Source organism: Schistocerca americana, chromosome 9, assembly GCF_021461395.2.
Source record: "Schistocerca americana isolate TAMUIC-IGC-003095 chromosome 9, iqSchAmer2.1, whole genome shotgun sequence".
In the NCBI taxonomy this organism is placed as follows: Eukaryota; Metazoa; Arthropoda; class Insecta; order Orthoptera; family Acrididae; genus Schistocerca; species Schistocerca americana.
The window spans coordinates 35,597,530-35,618,613 of NC_060127.1; the positions used below are offsets into that span (position 1 = coordinate 35,597,530).

Sequence of the window (21,084 nt, forward strand, 5' to 3'; positions counted from 1 at the left end):
AGCATATCAGGCGTAACAGTTTGGATAGCTGCTGTTATTTCTCGTTTCAAATCATCAATGGTGGCTGGGAGAGGTGGCCGAAACACCATATCCTTAACATACACCCATAAGAAAAAATCGCAGGGGGTAAGATCAGGGCTTCTTGGAGGCCAGTGATGAAGTGCTCTGTCACGGGCTGCCTGGCGGCCGATCCATCGCCTCGGGTAGTTGACGTTCAGGTTTCATAACTAACCTTTTTCGTTGGATTCTCCATACAGTTGATTGTGGTATTTTCAGCTCTCTGCTAGCTCTGCGAGTCGATTTTCCTGGGCTGCGAACAAATGCTTGCTGGATGCGTGCTACATTTTCATCACTCCTTCTCGGCCGTCCAGAACTTTTCCCTTTGCACAAACACCCATTCGCTGTAAACTGTTTATACCAACGTTTAATACACCACCTATCAGGAGGTTTAACACCATACTTCGTTCGAAATGCACGCTGAACAACTGTCGTCGATTCACTTCTGCCGTACTCAATAACACAAAAAGCTTTCTGTTGAGCGGTCGCCATCTTAGCTTCAACTGACACTGACGCCTAGTCAACAGCGCCTCAAGGGAACAAATGTACAACTAAATGAAACTTTATAGCTCCCTTAATTCGCCTACAGATAGTGCTTAGCTCTGCCTTTTGTCGTTGCAGAGTTTTAAATTCCTAAAGTTGTGGTATTCTTTTTGAATCACCCTGTATTTTAAGGAGATCAAATGACGACAGCTAAACTTGCAGAAACCGGCCATTGAGGAATTAAAAATATTTCAAGACGAGATCTTCTCTGCAAAAATTCTTCTTTGTCATGAAACGATATTGTTTTCGCTCGGACACGGACTGCAGTGCTGACGGTGAGAGAAGAATTAAACAAAGCTGAGAGCGGGAGAGAACCATTTACAGACAAGGACAGAGAGAGATATTGCCCTGCAGTACGAAATATTCTCCACCCTTAGTGGACGACTCTGGAAACCCTTCAGCAATACATCGGACACGACCTACAAGAGCATGCAGCGTCAGCAATATTGCCCAGCCATACCTCAAAATTGTCATATACTGCAGTCACATTGCAACAACGTTGAAGGCAATCCTATTGCCGTAAAATATGGCCGATCTAGACGCACCTTTAGAGCCGTTGTTGGTGCCAGACGTACGACCAGGCCTGGGCTGAGTAGTTTGGCCTCGCCTGTGAGCAGGAGTCGTCCACGCGTGTATCCGGCCTGGCCAGGCGCTGTGCGTGGAGGTCGAAAACGCTGCTGGGGGCGGCCCGGCCGCTGGAGCAGAACCACGGCGCAGACCGCAGCAGTCGAGGGCTGCCAACCGATGGCCGCTCGTCCTTCAGCAGAGCAGCCAGAGTGAAGCGTCCACCCACCGCACGCTCTGATGCTTCCCGGACCTCGAGGTGCAGACAGCCAGTGGCAGCCGTCTGTACCTGCGTCTCTGTTACTAGTCAAAGGCAGAAAATTTTCATTTTTCGTAACGGAAAAGGGATTGTTTCAAACAAATGTTATACACTCCTGGAAATAAAAAAAAGAACACATTGACACCGGTGTGTCAGACCCACCATACTTGCTCCGGACACTGCGAGAGGGCTGTACAAGCAATGATCACACGCACGGCACAGCGGACACACCAGGAACCGCGGTGTTGGCCGTCGAATGGCGCTAGCTGCGCAGCATTTGTGCACCGCCGCCGTCAGTGTCAGCCAGTTTGCCGTGGCATACGGAGCTCCATCGCAGTCTTTAACACTGGTAGCATGCCGCGACAGCGTGGACGTGAACCGTATGTGCAGTTGACGGACTTTGAGCGAGGGCGTATAGTGGGCATGCGGGAGGCCGGGTGGACGTACCGCCGAATTGCTCAACACGTGGGGCGTGAGGTCTCCACAGTACATCGATGTTGTCGCCAGTGGTCGGCGGAAGGTGCACGTGCCCGTCGACCTGGGACCGGACCGCAGCGACGCACGGATGCACGCCAAGACTGTAGGATCCTATGCAGTGCCGTAGGGGACCGCACCGCCACTTCCCAGCAAATTAGGGACACTGTTGCTCCTGGGGTATCGGCGAGGACCATTCGCAACCGTCTCCATGAAGCTGGGCTACGGTCCCGCACACCGTTAGGCCGTCTTCCGCTCACGCCCCAACATCGTGCAGCCCGGCTCCAGTGGTGTCACGACAGGCGTGAATGGAGGGACGAATGGAGACGTGTCGTCTTCAGCGATGAGAGTCGCTTCTGCCTTGGTGCCAATGATGGTCGTATGCGTGTTTGGCGCCGTGCAGGTGAGCGCCACAATCAGGACTGCATACGACCGAGGCACACAGGGCCAACACCCGGCATCATGGTGTGGGGAGCGATCTCCTACACTGGCCGTACACCACTGGTGATCGTCGAGGGGGCACTGAATAGTGCACGGTACATCCAAACCGTCATCGAACCCATCGTTCTACCATTCCTAGACCGGCAAGGGAACTTGCTGTTCCAACAGGACAATGCACGTCCGCATGTATCCCGTGCCATCGAACGTGCTCTAGAAGGTGTAAGTCAACTACCCTGGCCAGCAAGACCTCCGGATCTGTCCCCCATTGAGCATGTCTGGAACTGGATGAAGCGTCGTCTCACGCGGTCTGCACGTCCAGCACGAACGCTGGTCCAACTGAGGCGCCAGGTGGAAATGGCATGGCAAGCCGTTCCACAGGACTACATCCAGCATCTCTACGATCGTCTCCATGGGAGAATAGCAGCCTGCATTGCTGCGAAAGGTGGACATACACTCTACTAGTGCCGACATTGTGCATGCTCTGTTGCCTGTGTCTATGTGCCTGTGGTTCTGTCAGTGTGATCATGTGATGTATCTGACCCCAGGAATGTGTCAATAAAGTTTCCCCTCCCTGGGACAATGAATTCACGGTGTTCTTATTTCAATTTCCAGGAGTGTATATAAGTCCATTCCTTTACACTGATGAGCCAGAAAATTATGTTCAAAATGTTCAAATGTGTGTGAAATCTTATGGGACTTAACTGCTAAGGTCATCACTCCCTAAGCTTACACACTACTTAACCTAAATTATCCTAAGGACAGACACACACACCCATGCCCGAGGGAGGACTCGAACCTCCGCCGGGCCCAGCCGCACAGTCCATGACTGTAGCGCCCAAGACCGCTCGGCTAATCCCGCGCGGCCAGAAAATTATGACTGCCTTACTAATAGCCGGTATGTCCACCTTTGTCACGTTGAACAATGGCGATGCGCCGTGGCGTGGAAGCAGTGAGGCCTTGGTAGGTCGCTGAGAAAGTTGGCATCATATCTGCACGCACAAATCACCCAATTCCCGTAAATTCCGGGATGGGGGTAGGGGGGGGGGGGGGGGTGCTGAGCTCTGACGCCGCACTCAGATCTGGCGAGTTGGGGGCCAGCGCCTCATTTGGAACTCGCCACTGAGTCCCTCGAACCACTCCATCGCATTCCTGGTCTTCACGTGGCGCATTATGCCAGTGGAAGACAGATGAAAGTAGTATTTGAAGGGAAGCCAAACACCAAACGCCTCATAGAACGACAAAGGCTGGATTGACGACCTGTCGAGCGACCTGGCAGGCCTGGGAATTGAAGAGACTTGGAAGAACTAAGGAGTGGAGGAAGTTTTGCGGGAGCAGCGCGTGGTCTGCAGGCCATGTGACCGCTGTATATGTGTGTACGTATGTATGTAGCTGTTGGGAAACATGATCGTCTTGAAGGGGTGTACGTGGTCTGCAACCAGTGTACGACACCCGTTGAGCGTCACGCTGCCTTGCGTGAGCTCTATTGGATCCACGGATGCCCACGTGATTATTCACCAGAACATAATGGAGCCGCCTCCAACTTGTCTCCGTACCGCAGTACAGGGGTCAAGGAGCTGTTCTCCTGAAGGGTGATGGATTCGTGGCCTCCCATCAGCACGGTCAAGAAGTTATCAGGATTCAGCAGACAATGCAACTCTCTGGACTGCGCGAACGTCCATTGCCGATGGTCACTTGCCCTTTTCAGTCGTAGTTGCCAATATCATAGTATTGACACTGCGACATGCATCAAAAAAATGGCTCCAAGCGTTATGGAACTTAACATCAGAGGTCATCGGTCCCCTAGACTTAGAACTACTTCAACCTAAGCAACCTAACGACATCACACACATCCATGCCCGAGGCAGGATTGAAGCGCCTAGAACCGCTCGGCCACAGCGGCCGGCCAACATGCATCGGTCGTCGGCTGCGGAGGCCCATCGTTAGGTTTTCAGACACACTTGTTCTCTGTCCAGCATTAGAATTCTGCCACAGTTCGCCACCTGCTGTGTTTTACCAGCGTTCCCAGTCTGCGATGTAATGATGGGTGGCCGCCCAAACCCACGACGTCTGGAACTGGTCTCACCTTGGTTTCGCCACGTGCTGAAGACACTCAGCAATGCACTCCTCGAAAACCCGACAAGTCGTGCAGTTTCCGAAATGCTCTTGCCGAGCCTCCGGGCTATCACAATCTGCCTTCGGTCAAACTCAGACAGATCGCGCGCCTGCCCCATTCTACACAGGGACAGCACGCTCACAGATACTACACGCACCGTGAGTGTGTGTCTGACTAGCAGTCATTTCTCGCCAGATAACGCTGCTATCACCTGGACAAGTTTGTATCGGTAGTAGGTCGATGGTCATAATGTTATGGCTGATCAAATGGTTCAGATGGCTCTAAGCACTATGCGACAACATCTGAGGTCATCAGTCTCGTAGATTTAGAACTACTTAAACCTAACTAACCTAAGGACATCACAGACACCCATGCCAGAGGCAGGATTCGAACCTGCGACCGTAGCAGCAGCGCGGTTCCGGACTGAAGCGCCTAGATGCGCTCGGCCACAGCGGCCGGCGAACCGAATCAGTGTCCGCATGACGCCCAGGGGTAGTTCACCTCCATGCTAGTAAGCGTGTGAGTCGACTTTGTAATCATTCAAATGACATCAGGTACCCTTTCAAGCCGTGAACGTCTTTTTCGTTTTCTCCTCCCGTTCTAGATGCTTCAGGGTGCTTTTTTATCAGCCTGTGTATTAGTGACCCAGTAACCAACTATCCAAACACTATTACTACTGAAACTTCCTGGCGGATTAAAACTGTGTGCCGGACCGAGACTCGAACTCTGGACCTTTGCCTTTCGCAGGCAAGTGCTCTAGCATCTGAGCCCCGTCCTCACAGCTCCACTTCCGCCAGTACCTCGTCTCCTAGAGCACTAGCCCGCGAAAGGCAAAGGTCCCGAGTTTGAGTCTCGGTACGGCACATAGTTTTAATCTGCCAGGAAGTTTCATATCAGCGCGCTATTACTACTGTTTGTGGAAATGCAGACTTCTTTATGGTTTCCCTTGCGGAAATAATACTTCTAAAGTCTTGACAGTTGTCTAATTTGAGCTCGATTTTTCATAAAATTTGGGGAACGCAATTGAGACAGGTTTTTCGTGAACCGCCTGTATTTTGATTCCGTTACAATTAAAACTTCGACTGGCACTCTCGAATCTTCCTACCTGTGCCCTGAATATGACTGTGGCATGTCAGGTCGAAATATCGTGCTAACAAGTGAACGACGACCGGCTGCAGCGCCTTGACGTGGTCTAGTTAAACGTCTCCAGTGCTGCGTCCGCGCCACAGCCAGAGACGTCACGGTGCGCCTCCCGGCTCACATTCCGCTGTGGCAGCGTGATGCGGCGCGGGGACAGCTGGTCGCCAGTGACCGCACACTGTGGAGTGTGTACCGGCAGGCAGTCTCCCACGTTCTTCGAATTAGCGCCGCGACAGGCTGGCCAACATTCCGCGGCCGCCTTTCCACGGCTCTCGTCGCGCTCTGCAAACCACGCGAGCCGGCTGGCCGCCCAGGTTGTGTTCCTGGTCCATGGTCCACCTCACTCCCCCCCCCCCCCCCCCTACAACCCTCCGTGTGTCGACAGAGGACACTCGGGCTATCCGAGTACTGCGGGTCAGCGCCTGCACTCCTACTAATGAGGAAAACCATATACACCTCAGTACCAAACACTAGTGAAAACTCGGACAGAATCACGCGGTGAAGGAACAGTAAATATCAGCTTCCATACTGCGCGTACACGCGTCACGCAAACAACAAAGCGGACCGCTTCTCAAGTTTCAGTATCTACGAATCTATGCAATTTTGTCATATGATGACATGGTTGGAGACCGTGGCTGTTATTTGAAGGCAAATGTTGATGGTGTTGGGACAGCAACCAGCCACAAATTTACTTTCAGTTCCTTTATTCAAAGGAATCGTTGTGACTCATCTTCAGACGGTTTACACGCTTTCCTTGTAATATGTGGTGTGTTTTTTTACAGATTAATTATCCTAAAATATAAATAATACATAATTATAAGCACGCCACACACTGATGGTGCCCGTATCTCGTGGTCGAGCGGTAGCGTTCTCGCTTCCCACGCCCGGGTTCCCGGGTTCGATTCCCGGCGGGGTCAGGGATTTTCTCTGCCTCGTGATGGCTGGGTGTTGTGTGCTGTCCTTAGGTTAGTTAGGTTTAAGTAGTTCTAAGTTCTAGGGGACTTATGACCACAGCAGTTGAGTCCCATAGTGCTCAGAGCCATTTGAACCACACTGATGGTTGCGTTACAGGTTTCGTTGCATGTGACTTACGTGAGATGTCGGTTTGGAGTGCTTGTTTCCATAACATTCGTCCAACAGATGTGAATTCCCACTGCATTCTTATTGTTGCACACGTAAATTTTCTCACTGAACTCTTTAGATTTGTCACAGAGAAGATTTCTACCACGCACCACATGTTTAGATACGTACAAAGAGCTTACAAACATATGAGTATCAAGGATGCTATGATATATCGTAACATTTGAAGATGTCCTATGTTTGGAAAGGATCATATTTTTACTTACGCAACTGAAATGCATTTTACACTGCCTGTCTGCAGATCAAGTAGCAAATTTATGTGTTACTATAACTCTCATTATGCTAAATCTAATTAAATACTGTACTATTTTATCTATACATAGGAACAACTTTATAATTAATGAAAAGTATCAACTCAAAAAATCAATGTCTCTGCATTAGTGTAAAATGCATTTCAGTTGCGTAAGTGAAAATATGATCCTTTCCAAACAGAACATCTTCAAATGTTACGATATATCATAGCATCCTTGATACTCATACGTTTGTGAGCTCTTTGTATGTATCTAAACATGTAGTGCGTGATAGAAATCTTCTCTGTGACAAATCTAAAGAGTTCAGTGAGAAAAATTTGTATGCAACCATAAGAATGCAGTGGGAATGTATTCACATCTGTTGGACGAATGTTATGAAAACAAACACTCCAAACCGACATCTCACGTAAGTCACATGCAACGAAAATCTGTAACGCAACCATCTGTGTGTGGCATGCTTATAATTATCTATTATTTATATTTTAGGACAATTAATCTGTAAAAAACACACCACATGTTATAAGGAAAGCGTGTAAACCGTCTGAAGATGAATCACAACGATTCGAAATCGGTAACGGTACCCTTTGAATAAATGAACTGAAAGTAAATTTGTGGCTGGTTGCTGTCTCAACACCATCAACATTTGTCTACGAATTTAACTGTGATGCTTGAGACCTGGTAGTCAAGGGAAGGCAGGATTCGGTTATTATTGTGGACGGGGCCGTAATCACTTACTATTGATTGTCTTTTACAGTTACACACAATTTATTTTCACCAGTAATTCCAGACTCAACAATAAATAAAAATATCACACGTTATTAATGAAGGAATGAACGGCTGTGAAAATAATAGTGTTTTCAGTGAGTTACAATTTAGCAAATCACCACTAAATACATATACAGCAGATAATGTTTTAAAAGCTGGCCACTGTGATCTGTGCAGAAGGCCTTACACGCCAGGAATGGCAATAAATTAAGAATTGTTTAGAACTCGCTGCAACTTACAAATTACAGGTATTGGAATATTGAAGGCAAATCGCCACAAACACAGCAGAAGGCAGCAGACGCCAGGAATGGCAGTAAATAAGGTTTTAAGGCTTACTGCGTAAATACAAATACCAAATTAGAATTTTAAGGCAAGTGTCCACAATCACGGCTGAAGGCCTTTCACGCCATGAATGGCAACAATATAAAAAAAATTAGAAACCTGCTGCAAAACAGCAAATACAATAGCAAAGGTTAATTAAAGAAAAACAAGCAACTGATCACCAAACGGGTGAAATAAGATGATGATAAACTTTGTTACACAACCCTTAACATCCACTGAACACTACACTGCTAGATTTATTACAGAAGGCGACCAGAACTATTAACTAGACATATATAACTCTTTAATGTAGGCATTACAAGGTATTGTAATAATTAACACAATAATAAAACACATGGACCAGTACATAAGTTTCTTAAAGGGTACTGAGGCAGATTATACCCGCTGAAGGCGTGGGCTGAAGCAGCGTTACACTGAACTACCCGCCATCAGACGTCCTTTGAGAACACAAATGTCTTAAGAACGAAGGGACCACAGAGGGTGTGCCGGCCGAAGTGGCCGTGCGGTTAAAGGCGCTGCAGTCTGGAACCGCAAGACCGCTACGGTCGCAGGTTCGAATCCTACCTCGGGCATGGATGTTTGTGATGTCCTTAGGTTAGTTAGGTTTACCTAGTTCTAAGTTCTAGGGGACTAATGACCTCAGCAGTTGAGTCCCATAGTGCTCAGAGCCATTTGAACCAGCCAGACGGTGCTCCAGGAATCGGCCTCTGAGAAGGTCCGGCAACAAAGACTTTCGCGAGCGATGAGATAGGCAGCAAAGAGTTGCATTCACTTTTCAACATGGTAATTCAGACTAGTGGCAGTCTAACGAATGACTAATTATAATCTTGCTGAAGCTACCTGACGTCCGATAAACCAAATGCAACGATGGAACAATACACCAAAGCCGGATCCGGCGGTCTGCACTACGTCCCCTGAATACTGTGTTTATAGCGCCCAGAACGAGAAAGGAATCACTACCACCAACCGGCCTACAATCAAGAAAGCTGTCAAAGCTACACGCCTCACCGGACAGCAGCGGCAAGGCGAGGAAACGTACACTGCCGTTACATACACCAACCCTTAAGCCGTCGGCACACGGACCGTGCATCCGAACGTTGAGCGTGCCGAGTTTCTGACGTCATAGCGTGGAATAGGACGTTCAGGAGTCTTTCCGAACTTGCAGAGCAATATCTGGCATGTCAGATATTCTGAGCGTGCGTCTGAGCGTTGACCAATGAGATGGCACAACGCCACCTACGTCACACATACGCCGTCTCCCTTCAGTACAGAGTTGTGAGGCGCCATATTGGCATTTATTTCAAGCCTATATGTATATATGCCGTTTCTGAGCAACAGCAAATTGAGAATGACTAAAAAAATCGTTGTTAACTGTGTGATTCGTTCCAATAGAATAATGAGAAACATCATATTCGTGGCAAAAGAACTATTGTAACTTGCGTATTATGAGAGTAGGCTATTTGAAGCGAGCGACACACTGAAGATCTACCCAAAAGGCATTGATCTTGGTACAATTTGTTATAACTAAACTTCAATTAGTAACATATCCACGATTAAGTTTCCTGCACGAGGTAAGATACTATGATCAGACAGAAAAAGTATGATGATTCTGTAGCGTAGTGCCTAGCGTCACTGTCTCAAAAATTATTTTGATGCGGCGGTGGTTCGTGTCTTGCCACTTCCAAATTTTTTTTCCTAACATTCGCGTTTTTATTGGGTTCTGATACTTTATTATTAGTTTAATATAAGTATATATTATAATATTTGATGTTATGTAAATATAAGTTCACCTTTCTTTGAGGGGTGACTTCGTTCGATTGGCTTAATCTACAGGACAGCTTGCGCTACTTGTATAAAGACAATTTGCTCCTTTTTCTTTTACGCTTCGTAATTCACATGTTGCAAAGATTCTGCTGCTGGGTAGGAACAGTGATCAAGTAAGACTGACCTTGGGGTTTTACTAAAATGTGGGAATGATGAAATAATGTTTATCTTATGTGGAAAAGTATTGCAAATTTGTATCGCACTGTGTGTAATAAAACTTTTGTAAGCCTGTGTCCTTACTGAAGGACTTGGTACTTTCTTTCCTTGGACGATGGAGGAAATGCACGTTTTAATAGAGCTAACGTGGGAATTTTACGCGCGCCCGTTTAGTGTGATTTACGAACTAGAAACATCCCGCAACTGCCGCTGGAGTGCGTTGTGGTCGCTTATACCACGTTGGGGCCCACGTACCGTACGCACAAGTCGCATCATTTTTGAGCGTTCAGCAGCACGTTGAACTTAGCTCGCTCAACGTTGACGTCCGACAGCACGGTCCGTGTGCCGACAGCTTTAGGACAGGTATCTGGGGCGTTTGCGGCCACTAGGCAAGAAAAATTACCACTGGTTGAACTTAATAAATTGTAACAAGTTTAACGCAGTAAATAGTAATAAGAAGACGAGGAGAGCTAATCAGATCCGCCCTCCCCAAGCACTCCACTCGCTGCTCTTCGCCTCGGTGACACTACGAGCAGCAACACGAACCCAAGTCACTGCAGAATCGGGAGGTCTCACAGTGGTGGAGGTGTCTCTACTTGGATTGAAATGCACTTACGTTAAAGTTTGCTGGATCCGGTTTACGGCTAGGTAGTACACCCTCGTGACCACAGCCCTTCCATCTGGCAGTCCATGCGTGCCGTCAGCGGTCCCGGCGTGTTCTGGCACTACGCGGACCTTGCTGCTCTTGAGTCCCCAACCGAACTGGCGCACTCACACGACCCGTAAAAACAACGACGTCGCCCCAAAGATAAGGTAACAGTTACCACATATCGATAACCGCCACTGCTACCACTAGCGGAAAGGCAATTCTTGCGAAACCGAGTGGCGCCAGTCAACACGAGAAGAACCGCAACCATGCCAACTAAGCGATATCGTCTGGCGCCGGCCGAAGTGGCCGTGCGGTTAAAGGCGCTGCAGTCTGGAACCGCAAGACCGCTACGGTCGCAGGTTCGAATCCTGCCTCGGGCATGGATGTTTGTGATGTCCTTAGGTTAGTTAGGTTTAACTAGTTCTAAGTTCTAGGGGACTAATGACCTCAGCAGTTGAGTCCCATAGTGCTCAGAGCCATTTGAACCATTTTTGATATCGTCTGGCATCCAGCAGAGGGCGCAAACATACAACAGCACCAAAGCGAGGCGCAGCACGGCTCAATGCTAGAAATCTTATGTAGGTCATACGGTACATCAGTTCAACACAGAATTTTAAGAGCGCAATAGATTGACTGAGACCAATAGTACCACGGTGGAAACTCATTTGAAAGAGTCAGTCCACAGCATTTCAGAGGCCAGCAAAGTCCCACAAACACAAGCAAGAAAGAGTGCACTCGAGGAAATGGAAATACAAAATGTGCCATGAAGAGTGATCAATATTCAGGAATATTGACAGGACCGCTCAACTGAAGCCAAAAAAAATTTGATATGGATACATGCCCTATACCGTATGGTTTCTTAGATACAACACAGTGTATATTTGCTTTCGGGTTAGTGCGCCTCGCACATGTGTCTTACCTCCTAACCTCTTTGACATTTTATTCTAGAACGCCCTCCCTCGTTGCTTTCAGTCTCATTGCCTGAGATATCTTTCTGCCATTAAACGAGCCCGTTCTACGCGAAGTGGTCCGTGGTGTGTTGCGAGTGAAGTCACGCCCGCGATTGTGCGTCTATCAGAGAGAAGCAACGGTTACCTGTGTTTGTACACGCACTTATCTTCAGTAATGAAGAAATGCAGATGCAGTGCATGTTTACGGCTTCTACGGGGAAAGTGCTCCTGCTACTGTCGAAGAATGCTGTCTGGGCTTTACGACACGTCGAATTCCAGATCGTAGAGTGTTTGTAGGAGTTTTCACTATGTTGCTTGAAGCAGGTATTCTTCTACGTTGCCAGTTTTCTTTTGAGTGTGCAGTTCTACCACCTGTGCAGGAACAGCAACACCGTGGTGAAACGGCGCAGTGTAGTCCTACTGCCAGCAGACGGCGACTTGATCTACGTATCAGAGACCCATGAACCCATGAACACGTGTACAGCGGACATTACATCCGGAAAAACTTGTTCCCATTTCATATACAGCGTATCCACAATCAGATTGCTGGCACCACCATACGACTTCAGTTTTGTCACTAGTTAAATCGTTTACCCCCATTAGTATTATTCGATGATGAGGCCACGTTTACACAGAATGGAATCAACAACACACGTGACAATCAATTATAGCCGAAGGAAGATTCACGCAGTAGAGAGGAAACCAATTTCCGAGTTCGTTTTTCGACTAATGTCTGGTGTGGCATGAACGATAACACGTCAAGAGTTCCAGTCAATTTAGAAGAGCGAATGATCAGACAATTTACTAGCACTTTTTGGAAAATTCGTTTGTTGAACATCCTGAGGACATACCTTTCGCCACGCGTACTGAAAATTTAAGTTTAGTACTTATTTTCTGATAGCGGCTATCGAGACGAATCCAATTATGTATAACAGTAAGGTCAATTAGGGTCAAAAAATTGGCATGAACGTCCATTTACAGAAGGTGTTCGAAGTGATGGCCATTGGTATCAATGCAGTGCTGCAATCTTCTTATCATGGATTGAGTGGTATTCCTTATCATTTGGCACTTATCGAAGCACATGCTCTGACAATTCTCTGTCGCATATCTTCAGGTGTAGTCGGAACGTCTTTATAAACAACGTCTTTTACGAATCCCCCAAGAAAAAAATCTGGAGGTGTCAAGTCTGGCTAACGAGCCGGCCACGACATATCTCCGCCGCGTCCAATCCAACGATTTCTAAATTGTCTCTGCAACTAATTTTTAGCCATCAGCGAAAAATGTGACGGACTCCCATCGTGTTGATACCACATTCTGTTCCTTGTTCCTAAAGACGTTTCTTCCAATAACAGACCTAATGTTTCTTGCAGGAATGTGGTGCACTTCCTACCATTAAGATTTCCTTCGACGAAATAGGGGAATATAATTCCATCCTCCAAAATCCCACACCATTCATTCACCGACCACGGTTTTGGTGTGCAACTTGCCGCAGCCAACATGGATTTTCAGTAGCCCAATAATGCATGTTACGCAAATTAACATTTCCGTGGTTTGTGAATGTACCCTCTTCAGTAAATAAAATCAAATTAATAAATGTGTCATCCCTCTGAATCTAAAGTTGAGTCCATCGGCAGAATTCATGAGATGCATACAATCCGTAACAGTTAATTCTTGCTGGAGACTGGTACGGTAAGGATGATATTTATGGCGATGCAGAACACGGACATTATACTGCCTCGCGCGAGATTCCCTTGCGATTTGATGCGAACCAACACAAGGATCTCGAACCACAGTGGCAAGAGTACCAATTTAAGTTTCCTCGTTAGTAACTTTCCGCTGCCGGATATTTTTCCGATGCGTTAAAGATCCAGTTGTTCTCAATTTATCATATACATATTTAAATTTACGACGTGTTGAGTGAGTACGCTGAGGCTGTCTTTCAGCTTACAAGTCTCTAGCTGTCACTGAAATTCGTTGGCATTCTCCGTACCTGAGAAGCATGCCGACTTGTTCTTCGAAGCATACATAATTCACATTCGCTTGATTTGACGATACTAGTCTTACCGTTCCTATTAGTGTTGTATTGCGAAACCGTCGAATGGTGTTTACATGTCAATGGCACGTTAGATGGATACGCCGTATTCGGCGAATATTTACTATTTGCACGATATACGAGAGAGCATTGTCAGAGCATGTGCTTTGATAAGTGCCGAAGTGATAAGGAATACCACTCACTCCATGATAAGAAGATTGCAGCACTGCATTGATACCAATGATACTTAGAACACCTTCTGTAAATGGACGTTCATACCACATTTTTGACCATCGTTGACCTTCAAAGACCTTACTGTTACACATCATTGGATTCGTCTCGATAGGCGCTATCGCAAAATAAGTGCCAAACTATAGCATCCCATTTCAGGAAACAAATTTGACCTTCATATCTCTGACGCGACCCCACCTAACAAAAAAAAACCAACGCCATATTATGGCCCCCGTAGTCCCATGCAACATTTGTTCCACAAACTTTTCAACTGCCATCATACTTTCGGAGTTATAGTTAGTGACTCACCCTGTATAACTAGGTGCAACCAGCAGGTCTGAGGCGACTGTTTCTCGGTGTATCTTTGAACAACCGCTTGCTGTAAAGTGGACAATGTAGAGTCAACTCGGTAGAACAACAATTTGTGCGATATATATAGGTAGCTTTTACTTTTACATGCGTATGCTCCTACTGCGGTAATGTTATTTTAAGGCGATGACGAATATGGAACGTTGTTACCTTTCGTGTTTACGACGACAGTGTTTACGTATTGAAATGTACATTTGCATAAGCCCACAAAGGATGAGAGTGTAAACTTACAAGTGGGAGTACGCACTTGAAATGGAAAACAGTGGAAATCAGCTGATCGTGCAGTAAATAACAGCGGTTGTATAACACCCTGGGAGGTTAATGGAACTGTCTTCTGCTCTACCACGATTGGCCTGCTGTTGAATTGATGGGCCTTGTCCTTCATACGCTGTTGTAGTGGTCTTCAGCCCGAAGACTGATTTCACGAAGCTCCTCATGGTACTCTATCCAGCGCAGTCCTCTTCGTATGTGCATCACGGCCGCAACTGACACCTGTTTCGAGCTATGTTTTGCACCCAAGCCCTGGTCCCCTCCTATAACTTTTCTCGCCCACACTTCCCTCCATTACCAAATAGACTCCTTCTTGGTAAGTTCTATTAAGCGATTCCTTCTTTTTCTCAGGTGGTGCAATTAATTTCTTTCCTTCCAGATTCGATTTAGTACCCTTTTCAGTAGTCATCTTAATTTCCCATCTAATTCTTTATTTGTGTGGTCATATTGTTGCTTTATAATTATTAAAAATCTTCGCAACTACAAGAAAGTTTGTATTTTTGTCTCCAAAAGCGTTTCATTTTATTAATGTAAAACATCATCAGTGGTGGCATTTGATGCCCGATTTTCGCTCACTCCAGGAAGTGTCCAAAATTTTTCAAAAAAAAAAAAAAAAAAAAAATCCAGTGCCGAACGAGAGAATACCTCTAAAAAGTTCAAGTACACGATAGTTCCTGATGTGAGCGTCTTCGGCCACAGAGTACCACTACTGATGATGTTTTATAACGACAAAACGAAACGTGTTGGTGACAAAAATACACACTTTCTTGCAGTTTCACCAGCGGATTTAAAATACCTTCAATGGCCATCCAGCCATCAGCATTCTTCTGTTGCATCACTTTGTAAACCTTATATTGTTTGATTGTCTGAGCTGTTTGTCGTCCTCGTTTCGCTTCCGTACAAGGCTAAGCGCCATACAAATACGTCCTGGAATTACTTCCTAACCATTAAATTTAGATTGGATGTTAACGGTTTTCTGCTTTTCAGACAAGCGTTTCGTGCAGTTGTCGGTTTGCATTTTATATCTTCTCTACTTCGGCAGTGGTCAGTCATTTTCTGCCCAAGCAGCGAAACTCATCGACTACTTCAGTCTCTCATTCCCTGGTCTAATTACCTCATTATCACCTGATGTAGTTGTTTTACTCTAGTTGATATTAACCTTACAACCACTTTTCAAGAGACTATTCATTCCGTTCAGGTGATGATCTCATATTCTCGCGTCGGGCTCCGTCGTTCCATCAAATCTGTTTACTTTTAACCCCACAGCGGCTCATTTAATTACTAACATGCACACACACATCTGAATTACTTCTGTTGGAGCTTTTTGTCATATGCAGGAACTCAGCACGTAGTTCAATTTACAGCTACCGTTGCTGGCGCTTTATCTGTATAGTGCCGAGAGGAATTGAGCTTTATCTGATTGTGAATAGGGTGCGCCTAGCTTCTTGACAGAGTCTGCCATGAGAATCAGAGTTTATACCTAAGTCGCCGTTTTCTGTCGCCATAATATTCAATTATGGAATATTTCTCGGCCACTTTTGCGAAGTATTTGAAGGCCAACATTACATATTCTCATGGCATTTCACTTTCCGCATTTCGTGTCATACTTTTGTGAATATCTCGGTCGGTGCAAGAGCTAAGAGAATGAAAGATACAACAAAAACACGACTCGTCATACTATGTTGTTGCCCATATTATAATCTTTTATAATCAGAGAGCACGTATGGAATGTTTTCTTGAAGGCGCCCATCTCCTTGAATTTCGTTCCAACCAATCCCGGTGCTCGGTGGTTACAACTGTTACGGATCATCATAGCAATCCAACGTCATCAGTCTCTTGTCGAAACGATGCCGTAGACTTCGCTATAGTTCACCATGAATTCATGGACGTAGCTGCAGTTCAAGTGTTGATGAATTTTTATAAAATTAGCTGATATTTTAAGAATCTCCTAACAAAGTTTCCCGTTGTGCGGAATTAAAACTAAGATTAATAAGCAAAATGGTTTCACAGTTCTAGAAAGGTTGAAGAGAAACTTGATTGGGTAAATGTGTTAACTTGGAAAAAAATAATAATTCACGTGGCGACCCCTGCCCAGGTAGAGATTGCAGTCCCTGTAAGCGCCTGCTGGTCGTCAGGTAGATCACCCGCTAAACAGACCTGCTTGCCGTGTAGTTCTCCGGGCACTTGTTAGGCGTTGCGTCGTCCAGGTTGGTTGGTTGGTTTTGGGGAAGGAGACCAGACAGCGTGGTCATCGGTCTCATCGGATTAGGGAAGGACGGGGAAGGAAGTCGGCCGTGCCCTTTCAGAGGAACCATCCCGGCATTTGCCTGGAGTGATTTAGGGAAATCACGGAAAACCTAAATCAGGATGGCCGGACGCGGGATTGAACCGTCGTCCTCCCGAATGCGAGTCCAGTGTCTTACCACTGCGCCACCTCGCTCGGTGCGTCGTCCAGCTCTTCCTTCATCCAAAACTGTCAAACGTTCCAATCTCATGATGCGAACCTCTTGCTGTGACATAGCTCTTGCAGACCTTTGCAGCGGCAGGAGCATCTTTCAGGATGTTTGTTTACGAGCCTATGGCCCTACGCACATGATTTACATTGATTATATGATCAGAGATAAAATACACTGTAAAAAATCAGTGAAGGATGCTCAATAAAACAAAACTTAACATGGCAGCCGATAAACTGTTGTGTTTTCATATTCTGACGTTCATTTTGGCGACCCATTCAAGGCAGGACGGTGTGATGTTGAAGAACTCAGCCAGACTAACCTGTCAGGCTCTCAGTTCAGTATCCTGGGCAATGTGTTGCACAGTCGTATTTCGAGCCTCACTGTTATAGCTAGGGCTGAGTAGCTTTCCTCACTTACAGAGATTGTGTGCACATATTCCGTGCCCCTTTTGGGGTCTGTTTAGGCTCTTCCATATCTATCTTGGAAGTGCAAAATCCTTAGCTTTTTTCTGTTAGACTGACACGATCACGGTTCTCGGGGGAGGCACTATCACTCCAGCTCTCGTGGCATTTAGTACCCCTGATGAACCCTGTAGGTACCATTTGTTGGACCACTTTCAGAGAGGGTGGTGGGAGGCTTCTAGAGCTAAGTCGGGATGTTTCCCACATTGCGACATATTCGTAGATGAAAAATGGTTCAAATGGCTCTGAGCGCTATAGGACTTAACATCTGAGGTCATCAGTCCCCTAGAGCTTAGAACTACTTGAACCTAATTAACCTAAGGACATCACACACATCCATGCCCGAGGCAGGATTCGAACCTGCGATCGTAGTGGTCGCTCGGTTCCAGACTGAAGCGCCTAGAACCGCTCGGCCACACCGGCCGACCTCGTAGATGTCAGTGATATAACTCATTATACAACGACTGCTATACCGCGTTCGATTCATGCCACGGGAAATGTCAGAACTGAAACAAGCTTTGTGGTTTCTTTTCCTTTTTTAGTCATCAGTCTTCTGATGCCAACCTTTTCATCTCAGAATAGTATTTGCAGCCTACGTCCTGCGTTACTTGCTTGGTGTATCCCAATCTCCTTCCACTACAGTTTTTACCCTCTGCAGCTCCCTCCAGTGCCATGGACGTTATTCCCTGATATCTTAACAGATGTTCTACCATCTTGTCCCTTCTCCTTGTCAGTGCTTTCTACATTCTCCTTTCCTCTCCGATTACGTGGATAACCTCCTCATTCCTTACCTTATCTGTCCACCTAAGACTGATGACCATAGCTGTTAAGTCCCATAGTGCTCAGAGCCAATTGTCCACCTAATTTTCAACATTCTTCTGTTGCAGCACATCCAAATACTTCGATTCTCTTCTGTTCCGGTTTTCCCCACAGTCCATATTTCACTACCATAAAACGCTGTCCTGCAGAAGTACATTCTCAGAAATTTCTTCCTGAAATTACAACCTTTGTTTGCTACTAGCAGACTTCTCTTGGCCAGAAATGTCCTTTTTGCCATTGCTAGTCTGCTTTTTATGTTCTCCTTGCTCCGTCCGTCATGGGTTATTTTGCTGGCTAGGTAACAGAATTCCTTAACTTCATCCACTACGTGATCTCAGGTTATAATAAATTTGTCGCTGTCCTCATAACTCCTCGGGACAGGGAAATATCGCTTTATTTTATAGTCAAATTCGATGCTCTGTTTTGGTGCTTTTGGTGCCATATTTAGACGGTGTATTTTTCAAAATTTTATTTTCTTGTTTTGTTGTGATTTTCATTCCGAAGACTGTAATTGATGCAGTTTTCACCCTATTCTTATTCGCGCAAGTATTTTTTATGTCTGCGTAGCTCCATTTGAACGTGCTTACTACAATCAAGGCACGATCTCCCCACTACCACGTTTATCCCCCCCCATCCCCCCCACCCCACACACACACACACTTCCCTCCGTTATCAAACAGGTTTCTCCTTGGTGCCTCTCCCGATCTGTCCTATCAACCAATCCTTTCTTTTAGTCAAGTTGTGCCATAAATTTCTTTCCTTCCCAATTCTTTTCAGTGCCTCCTCATTAATTATTCGATCTAACCATCCAGTCAAACTTCCTGGTAGGTTAAAACTGTGTGCTGGACCTAGACTCGAACTCGGGACCTTTGCTTTTCGCGGGCAAGTGCTCTACCAACTGAGCTAACCAAATACGACTCACACCTCGTCCTCAGCTTTACCTCTGCCAGTACCTCGTCTCCTACCTTCCAAACTTTACAGAAGCTCTCCTGCGAGCCTGCAGAACTAGCACTCCTGAAAGAAAGGAACAATAGAGAGCCTATAACACTTCCTTGGGGAACGCCGGATATTACTTCCGTTTTACTCGATGACTTTCCGTCTATTACTACGAGCTGTGACCCTTCTGATAGCAAATCACGAATGCAGTCGCACAACTGGAGCGATATTCCATAGGCACACAGTTTGGTTAGAAGACAGTTGTGAGGAACGGTATCGAAGGTCTTCTGGAAATCTAAAAGTATGGAATCAATTTGACATCCCCTGTCGATAGCACTCATTACTTGATGAGTATAAAGAGCTAGTTGTGTTTAGCAAGAACGGTATTTTCTGAATCCGTGCTATGTGTCAATAAATCGTTTTGATCAAGGTAGTTTATATGTTCGAAAACAGTATATGTTCCAAAACCCTGCTGCAAATCGACGTTAGTCATATGGGCCTGTAATTCAGCGGATTACTCCTATTTCACTTATGGATATTGGTGTGGCTTGAGCACTTTTCCAGTCTTTAGGTACAGGTTTTTCTGTGAGCGAGCGGTTATATATAATTGCTAAATATGGAGCTATTGTAGCAGCATAATCTGAAAGGAACCTGACTGGTATACAATCTGGACCAGAGGCCTTGGCTTTGTTAAGTGATTTAAACTGCTTTGTTACACCGAGGATATCTACTTCTATGTTTCTCATCTTGGCAGTTGTTCTTGATTGGAATTCAGGAATATTTACTTCGTCTTCTTTTGTGAAGGAGTTTCGGAAAACCGTGTTTAATAACTTTGCTTTAGTGGCGCTGTCATCAGTGACTTCACCGTTGTTATCGCGCAGTGAAGGTATTGATTGCGTCTTGCCACTGGTGTGCTTTATGTATGACCAGAATCTCTTTGGGTTTTCTGACACCCTACTCAGTGCTTGTTTGTTTCGTTTTCCTACGTGGGCCTGCTGAAAAGTAGTACCTCCGAATTTTTCATTCTGTTCTCAATAAGTGTTGTGGTATTACATGTAATGCATGTTACTCGGACGACATTCCCACATCCTCTGGTCGAACATGGGGATTAGACCCTTCCACTATCCTACACATCTATAAGTCCCTCATCCACCCCATCCTATGTTATGCCTACCCCGTTTGGAAATCCCCCCCCCCCCCACCTATTACAAATCCCTCGAAACCCTTGAGCACCATGCACTCCACCACGCTTATCACATCCGTCTCCCGTCCCCCATGTGGATCCTTTATGATCTGATTCCGTTCCCCTATCTCCTCCTGCTCCTTGAATGAATACAGACCCTATATGTCTCCCGCAAACTGGATCCCCCCCCCCCCCCCACCGCCATCCTTTGGTTTCCCCCATCCTCTACCACCCTAGCCCACTGCCATGCCCGTACCACAGTATCCCACCTGGTTTCCATCTCCAAACACTCCATACCATTGCCCAAGGTGGCTTCCGCCAACTCCCCCTCCTGGATGATGTCGTCGTGCCTTCCATCTACCCCTCCTACCAGATCTAGTCCCTCTTTCTTCCCCCCCTCCTCAGGGCTCCCTCTCTCCCTCCCTCTCCCCCCTTTTTCCCTGCTGAACACCTTCTTTCTCCTTTTCACGCCCCCCCCCCCCTGCAAGGCTTCTGGCTTCTTTCCTTCTCCCCTCCACTGTCCCCCCTCCTACCCCACTCCTGGTTTCCCCCTACCGTCTCTCCCCCTCCCTTTTCTCCCCCCCCCCCTCCTCCCTTTGCCTGGTGTTAGATCCCCTTTGGTGCAGTGGTTTTTAACGTTTTCGTTGTGGTCAGTGTTG

General features: G+C 46.3%; 1 long non-coding RNA gene across 1 annotated transcript in view; it reads left to right on the forward strand.

Moving 5' to 3' along the window:
* LOC124551301 overlaps nt 1-21,084 on the forward strand; it is a 300,143-nt gene that overhangs the window by 210,637 nt on the left and 68,422 nt on the right. The window lies entirely within an intron of this gene.